Below are 18,281 nucleotides of genomic sequence, written 5' to 3' on the forward strand. Positions count from 1 at the left end.
AGCAGAAAAATAAATAATATGGGGATGAGGTAGTTTGGTGGGCTATTTACAGATGGGCTATGTACAGGTGCAATGATCGGTAAGCTGCTCTGACAGCTGATGCTTAAAGTTAGTGAGGGAGATATAAGTCTCCAGCTTCAGTGATTTCTGCAATTTGTTCCAGTCATTGGCAGCAGAGAACTGGAAGGAAAGGAACACTTCACCGTAGGGACGGTGCCAGGTTTCCTCCAGACGTGACGCTAGGCATTCAGGCCAAAGAGTTCAATCTTGGTTTCATCAGACCAGAGAATCTTGTTTCTCATGGTCAGAGTCCTTTAGGTGCCTTTTGGCAAACTTGAAAAAAGTGGGCTGTCATGTGCCTTTTACTGAGGAGTGGCTTCCGTCTGGCCATCATAAAGGCCTGATTGGTGGAGTGCTCCAGAGATGGTTGTCCTTCTGGAAGGTTCTCCCATCTCCACAGAGGAACTCTGGAGCTCTGTCAGAGTGACCATTGGGTCCCTGGCCAAGGCCATTCTCCCCTGATTGCTCAGTTTGGCCAGTCATCCAGCTCTAGGAAGACTCTTGGTTGTTCCAAACTTCTTCCATTTAAAAATGGAGGCCACTGTGTTCTTGGGGACCTGCAATGCTGCAGACATTTTTTGGTACCCTTCCCCAGATCTGTGCCTCGACACAATCCTGTCTCAGAGCTGTACAGACAATTCGTTCGACCTCATAGCTTGGTTTTTGCTCTGACGTGCACTGTCAATTGTGGGACCGTATATAGACAGGTGTGCACCTTTCCAAATCATGTCCAATCAATTGAATTGACCACAGGTGGACTCCAATCAAGTTGTAGAAAAATTTCAAGGATGATCAATGGAAACAGGATGCACCTGAGCTCAATATCAAGTCTCATAGCAAAGGGTCTGTATATTTATGTAAATAAGGTATTTCTGCTTTTTATTAAATTGGCAACAAACAGAAAAAGTTTTGTTATTGTGGGGTATTGTGTGTAGATTGATGAGGAAAAAATGTAATACATTTTAGAATAAGGCTGTAACATAACAAAATGTGGAAAAAGTGGTCTGAAAAAGGGGTCTGAATACTTTCCGAATGCACTGTATAGTGCCCATGGGTCCTGGTCAAAAGTACTTGACTATTTAATGAATATAGTGCTATGTGGGATGCAACCAGTGTTACAGTTTAGTCACCCTTTTTGGTCCTCTCAGGATCCAGGAGCCTAGTTTCTTCTGACGTATCCCAGCCAGAGTGCCTCAGATTCTGCGGCGAGTCTGAGCCACACACACCTCTTAACCTTCTCGCATGTTCCCATCTCAATAGCCTAAAGCAGGGGCAGGCAACTAGATTCAACCGCAGGCCGATCATTGTCAGAGCGGATGGCCAGGGGCTGGAACATAATAATTTGTACACTGCAAATTTATCAAAAGCAAGCCCAAAAACAGATTGTATTTGAAAATAGCAATCATACCTGGATTACATTGAGACACCATCACATATGTCTCTCTTTTTATTTGTGGGAATACTTGGTGAACAGATTTCCTGGATTAAAACAATGTTTAGCTGAATTCCTGGTGATTCTTGACTTTTCTCACAGAAAATGAAAATCCTTAACTTTACTAAAAACTTTTGGGCAAAAATTAAATCCATCGCGGGCTGGTTTAGTCCACTTGTTGCCAACCCCTGGTCTAAAGTGTCTTCTTTCCTCATCGCCTTTCCTTCATCTACACTGATGAATTGGACATAATCTGTGGGGTGTCCACTGTGTGAAATGTAACGTCTCTCTGAATAAGTGACTAAATGAGACTAACCTGTCCTGTAAAAATACAGGTTCAATTAAAAAATGTAGTAGATTAAGGAGAGGAGACAAGGAAAAGAGCCACTTTAAACTATTGAGATGCACCACCGCCCTCTGTTCAGTATGGGAGTATCCCGTCTACTTCTTCACTTCTTGAATCCGTCCCCCTGGATGGCGAATTGTCTGTTGGGCTTGGTGGACTCCAGCATCAGGTCATACAGTTGTCATCCCACCTGCTCGTCCTGGAACAGTTTGAGATCCCCCCTCTGACAACATTTAGACACAGTTCTTCATGTCGCTGTAGTTCTACACAGAGGAGAAATAAAAATATAATTAACACAATGACATCCCTGATGTGGATCAATTAAGTGTTCATCTATCTATCCACACTAGTGGTTCCTGGTTACTGTACCCCTAATCACATGCTCAGGGACACCCAGAGAACCACTGCTTTAGACATATCAAAGATCTCACCTTTCCATTCCCCTTCATTGAATCCATTACTCTGGCAAACATATGCATACCGAGGACTTTCAATAGTCAATTCCACAAAGGCAGGAGACTTTGTGAAAATGTATATTTGTGTCATTCTCAAAACTTTGGGCCACGACTGTACACAGATATACATGTATTCATACATATCACATCAATATGGAAAGCACATATCTCCAGTCAAATTATTGGCCTGCTGTACTACCCTCATTGGGGAAAATATGATATGCATGAATCAATCCATTCTATAGCATGAATCTATTAAATAGCACACTGTAAGGTTGATTGGGTATAAGGGGTCCCGTGGAGTCTTTCCTAATTCTTATCTCGGAATTCCTGAACCTATCATGGGATTTGACATGGACACTACAGGGGTCACTGGCAGAAGATCTGAGCTCATTTAAAGGGCTAATAGAGGTCATATCCCACACCTGACCTGCAACACAGCCAGTCAGACCTGGTCAGAAATGGAGATTGACCTGCAATGTAGTGCAGGTCATACATAGAGATTGCAGCATCGAAGAAGCAATTTAAAGAGCATTTGCAGAGAGTTGTCTTTCAGAACTGTTCACGGCTAGCAGCAAATACTTTTGCAATTCAAAGATGTCATCCAATATGCCAGTCTGTCACACTACATTGTACAATATCAGGCAAGGCAAGAGTCTTGGGCTGAGGCTGACTATAAGAGATATGGGGGACGGGAATACATTTTTAATGCCTAAAATGTCAACCCTTCAGAGTACGCTCTCTCACTTTCAGCTCTCTAAGCACACATTACTGCACAAAGAGGACCAAACCACTTAACTAATACAGTGCGTTAAGTGCACTCTGCAGAGTGATCACATGTGTGCAGGTCAAGCTGATCAATATAAGCGGTTGATCACTATAACCGTGGAGTGCACTGTATGGCAAATACAGGTAACAGAGCAGTCATCGATTCCATTTCAATGATTCCTTTTCCCTTGTATCCTCCTTGCTATCATACTGGGACAGATGACGTCCATCAAGCTAGCATCATCTCCGCTGGACCGTGTCCAAGACAACATCAGGAAACAGTGTGTCATTTGACTCTAGCCAGACAGACCTGCCAAATCTGTCAAGACCACTTCTGAATCACAACAACAAGGAGATAAAGAGCAAACACAACGTCAGTTTTCATTCAAACAAAAAAGGAAATAAAAATCCCTGTCTGGAGTTGTAACAAATGTTACGACCTCGCATCGAGCCGTTCACAAAAACATCCTAAGGTTTTGGAAGTGGCTATTTGTCAAAAAACATTCTCCTGTCATGTACATTATGGAATTATTTTGAGTGTTGGCCAAGCGGTCAGAATTCTTGGAGACAGAGGAGAGCAGTCGTGTGCTGAAGTCACTAGTAAGAACACTTTGGGGTTGTCGTGGAGACCCGAGACCGACATTTCAATGTCATATTTATACTCTCACTTTTTGAAGGCTGTCATGCAGAAACAACAACTTTCTCAAGGTTACAGTACAACTTTATTTGTACATTGGTAAGAGAAATTAGTTGGAAATTCAGTATAAAGCTGATCTATCGATTCTACTTTCTCATGGTACATTTTGAACGCATCATTTCAATAAACCTATTTTCTCTAGTCTGACTGGATTTGCTCGGGTAAAATATTCCCTAGTCTTGTTAGGGAAGCTTTGGTTAGTTCTGCCCTTACACTTGGGAGTTGGATATGCAAAATATGGTACTTTGAGGTCAAAACCTCCCTCTGACTCTCGACATGACTCAAACAGATGGTCGACTGCCAATCAACTAATGACACACACACCTCTCTCTCTCTCCCCCTTACTCTGCATCTCTTGGTCAAAGTCAAGGTAATTCCCATTCCACCCTCTCAGTGTACTGAGTCCCTACTATGCCGGCCGTATTAACCAGGCCTGATCCTTGCTCCTGTGGTGTCCCCCCCCCCCTCTATTTTAAGGGGGCCTTTGTAACTGGATCAGAATGAACACATAGAGCTTATAATCAGATTAGGAGGCTTTGTGTGTGTGTGTGTGTGTGTGTGTGTGTGTGTGTGTGTGTGTGCATGAGAAAGAATGTGAGTGTGTGTGTGTGTTTAATCACATTTAGGAGTCTCTCTCCTCGTCTGTTCTTTGGGCTCTGCCTGCCGCCCTTCTACACTTCTCAGAGCCAGCTTGAAAGGAGGGAGGGAACGGTGATTCACCAGAGAGAGAGGGTAGGAGAGAGAGAGCTAAGATAGAGATTCTACGTTCTGGCACATTGGTTACATCAGGCTCTACAGTGCGACCATTTTAATCGCATTTGCGACTAAAAATAGATGTGATACCGAAATGCTAAAGTAAAATGTAGCAAAATTGTAAATTGTACGAATTGGATTCATAACATTTGATACGAATTTGGCATGCAATTATTTTGGCTATGCCCCCATTATTATCCTATGCCCCCATAGGATGACAATGCCTCCATCCACAGGGCACGAGTGGTCATTGAATAGTTTGATGAGCATGAAAATGATGTAAACCATATGCCATGGTCGTCTCAGTCACCAGATCTCAACCCAATTGAACACTTATGAGAGATTGTGGAGCAGCTCCGGAGACAGCGTTTTCCACCACCACCAACAAAACACAACATTATGGAATACCTCGTGGAAGAATGGTGCCGCATCCCTCCAATAGAGTCCCAGACACTTGTATAATCTATGCCACGGTGCATTGAAGCTGTTCAACGCCCTATTAAGACACTATGTTGGTATTTCCTTCATTTTGGTAGTTATCTGTATAATGTTCATTCAAATGATGTTAACTGATGTGGCTCATGCAACATTTTCATGCAACATTTTGTAATGTCAGTTGAGTTGGATCAACAAATCACAGCACATATTGATGGGTACAATTCCTGCTTTGCTCCTCACAATGGCTGCCAGTCCACCCATAATGCCATCAGTAACCACGTTTCCATCTACAGTTTTTATGCGACTAAAGTCATATCTTCTTTAAAAAAAAAAAAATCAAGACAGCTCTGATGGAAACAGGAAGTTTCGGTTAAATTTTAGAAATGCCAACAGATCATTTAATTGTTCGACATGATGGGATCTTTTTGTGTCTGTAAAACAAATGATGAGGGAAATGGCACAAGAGCATCTGGACCAAGCCTTACTGCACAAACATTTCTATAATAACCATCATATCGAAGTAAATTTGGAGTCACGCGATGATATGGTGTGTGGTCATCTCACTATGACTTGGGAAACCAACAGTAGTTTATTAGGCTACAGATTAAATATATGATGATACATTTCAAAGGGTGGGGGAAGTGCACGGAGATGGGCTTGATGCTGCTCTCTAATAAATATTCAGGGTCTTATTTTGGTGACATCATGATTGATGCTTGACAGCTGTTTGACAAATACAAAAGATCTCGCTTATTTGTCCATAATAACAATAATAATAATGTCACCATGTAGGCTATACCTGCATTCTAGCCACACTACTCCTTCACTGTTGGCTAGAGTACAGGTGCCAACAGCAGAGTGGGCACACTCGCTACATAACACAAAAATATTGGTGAGAAAAACGTGTATTTTTTACTCGGGTACATGGGAATTTACCCGCATAAGGTATTTTTATGTGCACTACGTCATCATAAATATCCTTTTAACCGCAACAAGTCAATTTGATTGAAACATCTCTGGTGGGAAAATGCACATATTGTTTTTATGCTGATTTTAGAATATCCTCATGAAAATCTGTCGCCAATTGAATGGAAACATGGCCACTGACTATGCTGTGTGCCTAAGTGAAATGTGACAGATAGATAAGAACATCTTTGGTGAAGTGCTGAAAGATTCATTTTTAGAAGCCACCCCACAGCACAGGCATAGAAGCTGGTCTAATTTACCGGAAAGTCTGCTAAAGTGTAACTTTGTCCTCGTGTTTCTTGGCTATTTACATAATTTTGTTCACAGGCTAGGTTATTTTTCAATGTTATTTTGAGTTTGCTGCAAGTGTTAGCAAAAACTCAGTCTCACTTAGAGACACACGAGTTTCACTGTTACCACGGCAACCTCCAGCCCTTAAAGGGGCAGCTGAACATCGTTGCAACAAAATTACTGAAATATTTGAGGGTACATTGTGGAACACGGCAAAATCATTGTTTTTTTGAACTTTTTGTAATTTCTTATCATTAAAACACTATTCCTTCATTGGGGAATATGTGCTCCTTATAAAAAAAAACCCATCAGAGTACATTCCAAACCACTCTGATATAGCCTAGGCCAGGGATCATCAACTAGATTCAGCCTGGACAATTTTGTAATGGAGCGGATGGTCAGGGGACAGAACATAATTACAAATAATTTGTAGACTGCAAATTGACCGCAAGAAGCCCAAACGGATATAATGTTTGAGGAAAACATAATCATTTAAAACCTTGCATACATTTGTATATGACCATGTGTCTTTCTATTATGCGTGGCAATACTTGGGAACAAATTTCTTAAATTAAAACGACAGAGCTGATTTCCTGGTGTTTTTACAGTCTTTTATGTCCAACAACAAAAATTCCACACACATTATTATATATATTTTTTCGGCACAGACAACTTGGGGTGACAGATAAAATCACCCGCGTGCAGAAAATCACCAGCTGGGGAACCCTGGCCTAGGCCTAAAGATAAACATAAGCCGTTTCTACAGATTATTTTAAATATTTTATTTCACCTTTATTTAAACAAGGTTATTATCATATCAGAAACATTTTCTTTCACAAGAGCATCTGGACCAAGACAACAGGAAGTAAAGGAGAGGCTTGTATGGAGCCAGGAGAGAAGAAGAAGAAGAAGAATAGAATAGTAAGCAGCAGCTCCATCCCCCGTGGATTCCTATTCTACGTCAGTCGGGGCCACCGCCGTGGTCAAAGACAAAAGGACTACATTCTCTCTGCTCTGGCATCCAGCTGCCATCCCATCACTACTTCATTAGACTCATTACTGCTGGTAGATGGATTCCCTTCCTCTCTAATTCATCGTTACACTGGAAAAACACTCTATAGGTTGCTCTCATACAGCCATAGTAATACAAACTGGGAGATATTTGGGTTCAGTTTACTCCCATTTCATGTGAAGCATATTGAGCACCTTGTAGAAAAACAAGGCTACATCAATCCTATCAATTATGATTAATTAATGAATAAGAAGATCAAACCAAGTTGTATTTGTCACGTGTCGAATACAACAGGTGTAGACCCTACAGTGAAATGATTATTTCCAAGCCCTTAACCACCAATGCAGGTTAAAAAAATAACTACAAAAAATTAGAATAAGAAATAAAAGTAACAAATAATTAAAGAGCAGCAGCAAAATAACAATAGTGAGGCTATATATACCCATACAGAGTCAATGTGAGGGGGCACTGGTAATATGTACATGTAGGTAGAGTTATTAAAGTGACTATGCATAGATAATAACAGAGAGTAGAAGCAGCGTAAAGGGGGGGGGGGGGGGCAATACAAATAGTCTGGGTAGCCATTTGATTAGACGTTCAGTAGTCTTATGGCTTGGGGGTAGAAGCTGTTTAGAAGCCTCCCGGATGTATATTTGGTGCTCCGGTACTGGTTGCCGTGCGGTAGCAGAGAGAACAGTCTATGACTAGGTTGGCTGGACTCTTTGACAATATTAGGGCCTTCCTCTTTTTTATTTTTATTTTTTTATTTCACCTTTATTTAACCAGGGCGGCTAGTTGAGAACAAGTTCTCATTTACAACTGCGACCTGGCCAAGATAAAGCATAGCAGTATGAGCAGACAACACAGAGTTACACATGGAGTAAACAATTAACAAGTCAATAACACAGTAGAAAACAAAGGGGGAGTCTATATACAATGTGTGCAAAAGGCATGAGGAGGTAGGCGAATAATTACAATTTTGCAGATTAACACTGGAGTGATAAATGATCAGATGGTCATGTACAGGTAGAGATATTGGTGTGCAAAAGAGCAGAAAAGTAAATAAATAAAAACAGTATGGGGATGAGGTAGGTGAAAATGGGTGGGCTATATACCAATAGACTATGTACAGCTGCAGCGATCGGTTAGTTGCTCAGATAGCTGATGTTTGAAGTTGGTGAGGGAGATAAAAGTCTCCAACTTCAGCGATTTTTGCAATTCGTTCCAGTCACAGGCAGCAGAGTACTGGAACGAAAGGCGGCCAAATGAGGTGTTGGCTTTAGGGATGATCAGTGAGATACACCTGCTGGAGCGCGTGCTACGGATGGGTGTTGCCATCGTGACCAGTGAGCTGAGATAAGGCGGAGCTTTACCTAGCATGGACTTGTAGATGACCTGGAGCCAGTGGGTCTGGCGACGAATATGTAGCGAGGGCCAGCCGACTAGAGCATACAAGTCGCAGTGGTGGGTGGTATAAGGTGCTTTAGTGACAAAACGGATGGCACAGTGATAGACTGCATCCAGTTTGCTGAGTAGAGTGTTGGAAGCCATTTTGTAGATGACATCGCCGAAGTCGAGGATCGGTAGGATAGTCAGTTTTACTAGGGTAAGCTTGGCGGCGTGAGTGAAGGAGGCTTTGTTGCGGAATAGAAAGCCGACTCCTGATTTGATTTTCGATTGGAGATGTTTGATATGAGTCTGGAAGGAGAGTTTGCAGTCTAGCCAGACACCTAGGTACTTATAGATGTCCACATATTCTAGGTCGGAACCATCCAGGGTAGTGATGCTAGGCGGGCATGCGGGTGCAGGCAGCAATCGGTTGAAAAGCATGCATTTGGTTTTACTAGCGTTTAAGAGCAGTCGGAGGCCACGGAAGGAGTGTTGTATGGCATTGAAGCTTGTTTGGAGGTTAGATAGCACAGTGTCCAAAGAAGGGCCAGAAGTATACAGAATGGTGTCGTCTGCGTAGAGTTGGATCAGAGAATCACCAGCAGCAAGAGCGACATCATTGATGTAATACAGAGAAAAGAGTCGGCCCGAGAATTGAACCCTGTGTCACCCCCATAGAGACTGCCTGAGGTCTGGACAATAGGCCCTCCGTTTTGACACACTGAACTCTATCTGAGAAGTAGTTGGTGAACCAGGCGAGGCAGTCATTTGAGAAACCAAGGCTGTTGAGTGTGCCGATATGAATGCGGTGATTGACAGAGTCGAAAGCCTACATAAACATTCTTGGTTGGATAAATAATACATAAATAGTTTGATAAATGAATCCTTGGAAGCTATCAGGACACAGGCCTGCCTGTGAAGTCATTTTACTAGCAGAATCCAAAAAGACTCATATCGAATGGCGGAATAAGTAGTCTTGTCTCACTCCAGATACAGGACTGAGTGCCACTGTCTGACAGCACCATCTGTGTTATACTCCTTTAATTTGTCAGGAAATTTTGTTAGAAATTGTGCTGCTAATGCACATGACGCCAAAAACACGTATCGTAAAAGTAATAATGTTTTTGCTTGTGTGTCTGTGTGTGTATCTAACCACATCATGCTTTATGACCGTTTTTGAGAACCAACATCTTAAGAGGACTTTTGAACCACCTCAGGGACATCACAAAGGAGGCTTGGCAGATCAAATGCGTCAGAGCCTCTGGTGTGCGTACAGATGGCAGATTGATAGGGGGAAAGTTGCTCTGATGATTCTCATCACTTAATTTGTCATGCTCCACTCAATGAAGACTGAGTGAACTTGGGGACCCCTGTTTGAGTTTCAAATGTTCCATTTGAATAGTGTAGTTTTGATTTTTGGTTGACTTGATATCTTACCTATGCTGTTGAAATTTGAGGTATTTCTCTGTGAGGAAAAGCAGAGAACAGGTATAACTACAAAAATGAATAATTTCTATGATCAGGGAAAAAAAATCCATCATCAAATTCACTGAGAATACATTACATATGATGAAGAGACAATACTCCAAGCCGCAGCTCCATACTATTTGTAAGACATGGAGAATTGATACTATACACTTGTTGTTGGGGTGGGATTGGTGTGGGGTGTAGGGGGTCCGTGGGTGGCTTTTGACCATTTCTGTGGATTCCTCATGCCTTACTCATTGTTAGAAAACTGCTTGGTCCAAATCGGATTTTATGTACTGTATCTGTTGATTAGGGTGCTAAATATTAGCTTAATTTCTCAGAGATCAAATTATATTTCATAAAAATAACACTGCAGAAATACTAATCGTATACTGAAATGACATGGAATGATCCTGAAGAGTGAAGACAGTTTAAAATCTCCCTCTCGATTGTTGTATTACAAAGGTACAGGTGGTGGACCAAAAAATGAATAAAAGACAACCATATGGGTGAATAAAGGAAAACAATATGACAATGCCAAGAGTGTGCAAAGCTGTCATCAAGGCAAAGGGTGGCAACTTTGAAGAATGTCAAATATATTTTGATTTGTTTGACACTTTTTTGGTTACTATATGATTCCATATGAGTTACTTCATAGTTTATGTCTTCACTATTCTACAATTTATTTAAAAAAAAAAAAAAAAAACTTGAATGAGTAGGTGTGTCCAAACTTTTTTAAATGGTACTGTATGTGAGAATGCTGTTCGTTGACTAGAGCTCAGCGTTCAAAACCATATTGCCCACAAAGCTCATCAATAAACTAAAGACCCTGGGACTAAACACCTCCCTCTGCAACTGGATCCTGGACTTCCTGACAGGCTGCCCCCGGGTGGAAAGGGTAGGCAACAACACATCTGCCACTCTGATCCTATACACGAGGGCCCCTCAGGGGTGCGTGGTTATTCCCCTTCCTGTACTCCCTGTTCATCCACGACTGCGTGCCCAAGCACGACTCCAACACCATCATTAAGTTTGCTGACGACACAACGGTGGTAGGCCTGATCACCGACAACGATGAGACAGCCTATAGGGAGGAGGTCAGAGACCTGGCCATGTGGTGCCAGGACAACAACCTCTCCTTCAACGTGAGCAAGACAAAGGACATGATCTAGGTCCAAAAGGCTCCTTAACAGCTTCTACCCCCAAGCCAGAAGACTGCTGAACAATTAATCAAATGGCCACCCAGATTATTTGCATTGTTTTTACACTGCTGCTACTTGCTGTTTACTATCTATGCGCAGTCACTTACCCCTACCTACATGTACAAATTACCTCAACTAACCTGTACCCCTGCACATTGACTCGATACTGGTACCCCCTGTATATAGCCTTATTATTGTTATTTTATTGTGTTACTTTTTTTATATTTAGTAAATATTTTCTTAAACCGCCTTGTTGGTTAGTTAAGGGTTTGTAAGTAAGAATTTCACGCTAAACTCTACACCTGTTGTATTCTGGCGCATGTGACAGAATTTGATTTGATCTTGGAAACCCTTCCCAGAAGAGTGGTTGCTGTTATAGCAGCAATGGGGGGACCAATTCCATATAAATGCCCATGTCTTTTGAGATGTTCGACGAGGTGTCCACATACTTTTGTTGTGTTTCTTCATTGTGTGCTGTGCTAAAATCTGGAATCAGAGGCGCAGTCAAGTCTCTGAAATTATGTTAAACACTGCCATCGTTCGGCGAGGGTTTGAAAAAGCCACATGTTTTTCTATAATAAAGTGACCAACCATACTGGTTAAATCTCCCCTGTCTCCTCAAAGACTGTGCACTTGCAATGACATTACGACTATGTACTGCTGCCAAAGTACCCCCCATTCCCCCATGAAGACGGTAACCTCCTCGGGCGCCGCCGTTTTGTTCCTTCTGAATTCATCTTTCACATACTGGTCTCCCAGCGCTCTCAAATCCATGGGCAGGAACTAGTGCAAAGGCAAAATCCTCTTGTACAATGAGCAAACTCTCGATACATGGGAAGGATTCGCCATAAAGTCGTTGGTAAGAGAAACACGTAAAACAAATACATCTAGAATCCTAGCTAGGTAACTATGTATATAACGGTTACTTACTTGACTTTTCTTTAAAGATAACTTGGTAGCCGATTGTATGACAGGTGAATAATTCAACTATAATTAGTAGTGTGATTGCTAGCTCGAGCTCACACCTTCAAGCCAAGCGACGCGTTCGCTACTATGTAAGGCAAGTTCTTTCGTGATAAATACTCATTCACATAAAAAGCAAGTCTCTCTGTAGATTTGCAGCTTTGGCAAATTTACAGTCATATTACAGCAAGGACAGTTATTCAACGGAACAGAAAAGCGTTCCCTTGTTTATTCCCGAAAGTTGAATTTTCGTTGACTCTCGAAACGTCAAGATGCATATGTTTTATTTTAGTGTCCTCTAGCGGTGAATTTGTCTTTGGATGACTTGAATTTCAAAGTCATTGGATTTTACTTGCACCAAATGATATGAAGCACTAAGTAGCCTAAACACGCAATTACATCAGTCAGAGGATTCTCAATTTCCATCGTAACCTAAGACACAAATATTATAAATAATGGTTATTACATTTTTATAGAATTGTTACGACAATTCCATTATAGAATTGTTACATTTTATTTGAGCTCCCTCCCTACAAATGAAGAGGAAACATTAATGTGAAACTGACGAAATCTATTTTTGTTTCCTAGAACATTCTTGTGACTGCAGGTGAATGGTTGAATGCACAGACTGAAAATCGGTCAATTATATATAGCCTAGTAGTTTACATACAGTTGAAGTCGGAAGTTTACATACACTTAGCGTAACCGATGTGAAATGGCTAGCTAAATAGCAGGATGCGCGCTAATAGCGTTTTAATCGGTGGCATCACTCGCTCTGAGACCTTGAAGTAGTTGTTCCCCTTGCTCTGCAAGGGCCGCGGCTTTTAAGGATCGATGGGTAACGATGCTTCGTGGGAGGCAGCTGTTGATGTGTGCAGAGGGTTGGTTCCTGGTTCAAGCCCAGGTAGGGGCGGGGAAAGGGACGGAAGCTATACTGTTAAAGTAGGTTGTAATTAAAACTCGTTTTTCAACCACTCCACAAATTTCTTGTTAACAAAGTATAGTTTTGGCAAGTCGGTTAGGACATCTACTTTGTGCATGACACAAGTCATTTTTCCAACAATTGTTTACAGACAGATTATTTCACTGTATCACAATTCCAGTGGGTCAGAAGTTTATGTACACTAAATTGACTGTGTCTTTAAATAGCTTGGAAAATTCCAGAAAATGATGCCATGGCTTTAGAAGCTTCTGATAGCTTCGTTTGGCAGCAGGTAGCCTAGTGGTTAGAGCATTGGACTAGAAACGGAAAGATTGCAAGAATCCCAGAGCTGACAAGGTACAAATCTGTCGTTCTGCCCCTGAACAAGGCAGTTCACCCACTGTTCCTAGGCCGTCATTGAAAATAAGAAGTTCTTCTTATCTGACTTGCCCAGTTAAATAAAGGTAAAAAAATGTTTCGAGTCAATTGGAGGTGTACCTGTGGATGTATTTCAAGGCCTACCTTCAAACGCAGTGCCTATTTTCTGGACATCTTAGGAAAATCTAAAGTAATCAACCAAGACCGCAGAAAAAAAAGTCTGGTTCATCCTTGGGAGCAATTTCCAAATGCCTGAAGATACGTTTGTCATCTGTACAAACAATAGTATGCAAGTATAAACACCATGGGACCACGCAGCCGTCATATCGCTCAGGAAGGAGATGCATTCTGTCTCCTAGAGATGAACGTACTTTGGTGTGAAAAGTGCAAATCAATCCCAGAATAACAGCAAAGGACCTTGTGAAGTTGCAGGAGGAAACCGGAACAGAAGTATCTATATCCACAGAAAAATTACTCTTAAATCGACATAACCTGAAAGGCCGCTCAGCAAGGAAGAAGCCACTGCTCCAAAATCTCCATAAAAAAGCCAGACTACGGTTTGCAACTTCACATGGGGACAAAGATTGTACTTTTTTGAGAAATGTCCTCTGGTCAGATGAAACAAAAATAGAACTGTTTGGCCATAATGACCATAGTTATGTTTGGAGGAAAAAGGGGGAGGCTTGCAAGCCGAAGAACACCATCCCAACGGAATAAATCATTCTCTCTACAATTATTCTGACATTTCACATTCTTAAAATAAAGTGGTGACCCTAACTGACCTAAGACAGTGAATATTTACTTGGATTAAATGTCAAGAATTGTGAAAAACTGAGTTTAAATGTATTTGGCCAAGGTGTATGTTAATTTCCGACTTCAACTGTACTTCTAGTCTCATCATCAGATGTATCAGGGAAGGAAACATCCAGTCAAACCTACTTGGTATCATCCTGTAAAACAAAAATATTCCAAAATGTGTTTTTTTTTTTTACTTTAAAAAGCAACAATTTCTTTGGTTACAATATATTTTTTTATTCATACTCCCCCCCCCCATTATAAACTGATCTTGAAACTGATAGCACAATCGATTGCAGTTGTATACTGTATTCAGTATATGTGCATGTTTGCATATTATTTTAACAGGTTGGAAGTAACACGTGTTTGTTCCCCTGCCCTAATTCACTTTTCCTTCATTTTTTTTCACAGGGTTTGGTCTGAAAGAGGGGAATGAAGATCACACTTTCACCTGTACTTTTTGTGTCTGTGCTGTGTATAGAATTGATGTATATCCAATACTTTGTTTACTCAGACCCTAGCACTGTAGAACCTGCTGTTTTCTCACTGGGTAACCCCAGTAGAGATCATTATGACAGCGGGGTTCCAAGACACATGCACCCAGGTACTTGACTTCTGAATATCAATTCACTGTATGTGTGTGTATATACGTCCAAAAATTTATGTAGCAGCTACAGATTGCCCTTTAAGTCTATCAAATTTAGATTGAGCAATAAAAGCTTCACTTTTATACCATTGGCTGGGATCACATTTTTCATTGGCTGTCAAAAACAATGATTGATAGGCAGTTTAAACTTCTTGAATTCAACCATTATTGGATTCAAATACACATTTAGATTTGTGAACAGCCATCCACAACAACCACAATCCATAAGGCGCAAATAGCTAAATGAGAGAGCAGCAGTGTGATTCACATCAATGCGCTATTTAGATATCAATAATAAATTATGTCCGTATCGTCATAGACTATACCACTGCGGTCATCCTTACCTTCAAGCGTTTATTCAAGTTGGATAATCTTTGGATGCCGACAGCAGTCGCACCATTGGAAGACATAGCTTGGACTGTGGCCTGCAAAAGCCATTTCCTGCACTTTACCCACAATCCATCAAACACATTTGGTGTCATCATAGTGGTCTCTGATTTACGGTCATACTCGCTCAAGTGGAACAAATTTAAATTTAGTGCTGATTTGAATGTCATTGAGAAAACAAAGAAGTGTCAAATATATTTTTTTCGCAAGCATCCTTTCTGGATTCAAAAGTATCTGTAATCTGAATACAATATTTTTGCTGGCAATGTAACAGATTACATTTACCGTTTTTTTTAATCCCTTACTTTTAATGGATTACATGTAATCCGTTACTCCCCAACCCTGGTTACATACTAATCTTCAACATAATAGACATTAATGAATATAGAGCAAATTAATAAAAACCAACTGGGGTGGTTTAAACTATAGAGTAATATAATAGAAATGTGTTTTTTAATGAAATTCTTTCTAGTGTGGGAACCATGCTTGGGGTGCCAAGGTTTAGTTAGAGCATTGGGCCAGTAACCAGAAGGCTTCTAGTTCAAATCCCCAACCTGACAAGGTAAAAATCGGAAGCTAAGGTTTTAATACATGGTCACATGACAAATTTAACAGCTTCCTATTGTTTGATTTTATTACGCTCCTAAGTGAACAGCTATCAACTGATATTAAATCATAGGTCACCATTTCTCTCCCTCCCCAGCATATCTGGTGTTTGGGTTAAAGATAAGTTGTGCCCTTGACGTTGTGAACTCAAACAGTCTGTAAGAGACACAGTGGACAAATTGGAACAGAGTTAGGCTATATGAATAATTGAATAGGATACATGTTTGTCAATCTAAGTGGATTTCTAATTATTATTTCTCAATTCGATAGTTTAAATAACGCCAGTGACATAAGACAGTAATTTTCATGGAAAACTGTCCAAAATGAAATTAAATTAGATCCATAGGAATGTTTTTAGTACAAGTGAACCAGAAAAAGCTGATAAACTGGCACCAACTTTTGCAGGCCCTAGCAGATTTACTAAACAATAAGTTTCATATTTTGACTATTTGATCTCCCAGTGACAGAAAGTACAGAATGCAGGCATTTGTCAATGCAACAGGTCTGTACAATAAGATTACAAGTGAAAGGAGCTCTGGGATTGTTTTACTTTAGCAGGTGCTTATTCCGGTATGATTACAGTTGAAGTCGGAAGTTTACATACACTTTAGCCAAATACATTTAAACTCAGTTTTTTACAATTCCTGATATTTAATCCTAGTAAATATTCCCTGTCTTAGGTCAGTTAGAATCACCACTTTATTTTAAGAGTGTGAAATGTCAGAATAATTGTAGAGAGAATGATTTATTTCAGCTTTTATTTCTTTCATCACATTCCCAGTGGGTCAGAAGTTTACATACACTAAATTAGTATTTGGTAGTATTGCCTTTAAATTGTTTAACTTGGGTCAAACTTTTCGGGTAGCCTTCCACAAGCTTCCCACAATAAGTTGGGTGAATTTTGGCCCATTCCTCCTGACAGAGCTGGTGTAACTCAGTCAGGTTTGTAGGCCTCCTTGCTCATGCACGCTTTTATAGTTCTGCCCACAAATCTTCTCTAGGATTGAGGTCAGGGCTTTGTGATGGCCACTCCAATACCTTGACTTTGTTGTCCTTAAGCCATAACTTTGGAAGTATGCTTGGGGTTATTGTCCATTTGGAAGACCAAGCTTTAACTTCCTGACTGATGTCTTGAGATGTTGCTTCAATCCACATACTTTTTCTCCCTCATGAAGCATTCTATTTTGTGCAGCAAAGCAACCCCACAACATAATGCTGCCACCCCCATGCTTCATGGTTGGGATGGTGTTCTTCGGCTTGCAAGCCTCCCCCTTTTTCCTCCAAATTTAACTATGATCATTATGGTCAAACAGTTCTATTTTTGTTTCATCTGACCAGAGGACATTTCTCCAAAAAGTACGATCTTTGTCCCCATGTGCAGTTGCAAACCATAGTCTGGCTTTTTTATGGTGGTTTTGGAGCAGTGGCTTCTTCCTTGCTGAGCGGCCTTTCAGGTTATGTCGATATAGGACTTGTTTTACTGTGGATATAGATACTTTTGTACCTGTTTCATCCAGCATCTTCACAAGGTCCCCTGTTGTTTTTCTGGGATTGATTTGCTCTTCTCGCACCAAAGCACGTTCATCTCTAGGAAACAGAAACGCCTATCCTTCCTGAGCGGAATGACGGCTGCGTGGTCCCATGGTGTTTATACTTGCGTACTATTGTTTTTTCAGATGACAAACGTAACTGCAGGCGTTTGGAAATTGCTCCCAAGGATGAACCATACTTGTGGAGGTCTACAATTATTTTTCTGCGGTCTTGGCTGATTTCTTTTGATTTCCCCATGATGTCAAGCAAAGGCACTGAGTTTGAAGGTAGGCCTTGAAATACATCCACAGGTACACCTTCAATTGACTCAAATGATGACAATTAGCCTATCAGAAGCTTCAAAAGCCATGACATAATTCTCTGGAATTTTCCAAGCTGTTTAATGGCTCAGTCAACTTAGTGTAAGTAAACGTCTGACTCACTGGAGTTGTGATACAGTGAATTATAAGTGAAATAATCTGTCTGTAAACAATTTTCTGAAAAATGACTTGTGTCATGCACAAAGTAGATGTCCTAACCGACTTGCCAAAACTATAGTTTCTTAACAAGGAATTTGTGGAGTGGTTGAAAAATGAGTTTTAATGACTCCAACATAAGTGTATGTAAACTTCCGATTTCAACTGTATATGTAGGGTGAATTCAGAAAAAGTGGGACACACGTTCGGAGATTTAATTTTTTCAATTTATTTAAACCTTTATTTAACTCGGCAAGTCAGTTAAGAACAAATTCTTATTTACAATGACAGCCTACCAAAGG

General features: G+C 40.7%; 1 pseudogene; it reads right to left on the minus strand.

Moving 5' to 3' along the window:
* Positions 1–1,507: 1,507 nt before the first annotated feature.
* Positions 1,508–12,125, minus strand: LOC149975607 (succinate dehydrogenase assembly factor 3, mitochondrial pseudogene; annotated as a pseudogene).
* Between the last annotated feature and the right edge of the window lie 6,156 nt (positions 12,126–18,281).

The sequence above is a fragment of the Oncorhynchus mykiss genome, chromosome 18, assembly GCF_057628025.1.
Source record: "Oncorhynchus mykiss isolate SJ-2025 chromosome 18, ASM5762802v1, whole genome shotgun sequence".
In the NCBI taxonomy this organism is placed as follows: domain Eukaryota; kingdom Metazoa; phylum Chordata; class Actinopteri; order Salmoniformes; family Salmonidae; genus Oncorhynchus; species Oncorhynchus mykiss.